Source organism: Elephantulus edwardii, unplaced genomic scaffold (genome assembly GCF_000299155.1).
Source record: "Elephantulus edwardii isolate Elephantulus edwardi_28Jun2011 unplaced genomic scaffold, EleEdw1.0 scaffold00278, whole genome shotgun sequence".
Taxonomy (NCBI): domain Eukaryota; kingdom Metazoa; phylum Chordata; class Mammalia; order Macroscelidea; family Macroscelididae; genus Elephantulus; species Elephantulus edwardii.
In genome coordinates this window covers 1,277,924-1,280,034 of record NW_006400028.1, presented here as the reverse complement: position 1 = coordinate 1,280,034, position 2,111 = coordinate 1,277,924, and the positions used below count along the sequence as shown (strand labels likewise).

Genomic DNA, 2,111 nt, shown 5'->3' with positions numbered 1-2,111 from the left:
CAGAGCAGAATACTATGCAGCACTGAAAAACAAGAACCTCATGAAATATTATACAAAATGGGTGACCCTGGAGGGCATTATGCCAAGTGAAATATCTCAGTCACAAAAGGAAAAACACAGCATAATGCCACTGTTGTAAAACAAGACTGACAAGGCAGATGGGGGTAAACTAAGAAAAGAGAGGATAAATAATGAACACTGTATTGAAACAGATGAGGGAAAGAACTGCTTAAAAGGGTTATATGGGGGTAGGGGGGCAGGCGGCGATGGGGGAGATGGCGTATCAGAGGCTCAGGCTGGAGTAACTCCAAATCCCACCTGTCAGTCAGCTTACATCACCACCTGTGTCCTCACCACCACAGCTGTGCAGTTGGAATTGATCACACCTTTTTGGTTGTACTTCAATCCAGAATTAATCTTGAAACATTTTCAAGTATGGAGATTCATCACCAATTTCTTAATTTTGGGGCCAGTTGGATTAAACTTTTTATTTAACATGATTTTTCTATACCGTTACTGTCTAATGCAAGAAGAAGGCTCTTTCCGGGGTCGAACAGCAGACTTTGTATTTATGTTCCTTTCTGGTGGATTCTTAATGATTCTTCTTGGCTTGTTTGTGAGCTTAGTTTTCTTGGGCCAGGCCTTTACAATAATGCTTGTCAACGTGTGGAGCCGAAGGAATCCTTACGTCCGTCCGCATGAAATTCTTCGGCCTTCTCAACTTCCAGGCCCCATTTCTGCCCTGGGTGCTCCTGGGCTTTTCCTTGCTATTAGGGAACTCGATTATTGTGGACCTGTTGGGTATTGCAGTTGGGCACTTTTTTTTCCCCTTGGAAGATATATTTCCCAATCAGCCTGGTGGAATACGAATTCTGAAAACACCATCCGTTTTGAAGGCTATTTTTGATAGAGCAGATGAAGATCCCAATTACAATGCCCTGCCTGAAGATCGGCCTGCAGGCTTCACTTGGGGGGAGGTGCCAACAAAGGAACCCCGCTGGGAAAGACCTGAGTGGAATACTCATCAGGATTGTTTTACCCTTTGTGTTGCAAAAGTGTGAACACTTTTGACAGCTTTACAGATTTTAATTCTAGAAGCACTTTATGAAATGGTACACTGATTAAGCCAGAAGACATTTCCTGCAGTTTACCAATGGTTCCTCACTACACTGGTAATGAAAATGTACCCACTCAGAGCCAAAACCTGGAGAAATCAATATTCCTGCCATCCCTAACTAACAAGTACATGAATATTTTAGTTCTGTGGCATACGGCAGGCCTTTTTCTTCCTCTTTCTTGATAGATGAGGCCATGGTATAAATGGAAGTTTCAGAGAGGGCAAAATAAAGCAGAATTCCATCAGTCTCTCACTGTAAAAAAAGAAAGAAAGAAAGAAGGGATGGCTATATGATTAGGTATTACTTGCATGACAACAGTCCAGAATAAGAGCTGCATAGTAAAGTGGACAGAGGAAAGGAGGATTGTGCAACAGGGAAAGAATTTTATGTATGTATGTATGCATGTATGTATTTATTTTTACAAAGAGAAAAGCTAACTAGGGAGGCCAGGGAGAAAAATATGCAACAATGAATTAATGGAAATCCAAGTTCTCTATAAAGTTTCATTAAAATCTCAATTTTTAAAAAATTTTGAGAAAATTATAAACTCTTTACAGAGAAAACTTGGCAGCATCTGTCTGACATTTCAGCTGTGTTTTACAGAATTCCACAGTGCTCACGGTGACCTCCAGATAACACGAAGTAGCTTTCTTTTTTTTTGTTTGGTTTTTTTGTGTGTGTGTGCGTGTGAGTGTACCGTCAAATCAGATCTGACTGGTACAGGAGGGGATTGTCCCTCCTTTTCCCGGCAGAGCATCTGGTGGATTCGAACCGTGAGCCTCTGGGATTGTAGTTGCAGCTTCTTGCCACTAGGCCACCAGAGCTCCCTCGAAGCAGCTTTCTAACCTCAGGGAAATATGCTCTCGGGGGTTTGTCTGTCAGCAAAGCTTAGTCTGGTGACGTGTTCTCTACCTTGGGAAAATCATGAGAGTTGGCAACTTCCAAACAATAAAAACATTGTCAACCAGTTCTTTTTAGTACAGTGACTGCGTA

General features: G+C 41.9%; 1 pseudogene; it reads left to right on the top strand.

Annotated features, from left to right (window-relative positions):
- Positions 1–275: 275 nt before the first annotated feature.
- Positions 276–1,061, top strand: LOC102858040 (annotated as a pseudogene).
- The last annotated feature ends 1,050 nt before the right edge of the window (positions 1,062–2,111 follow it).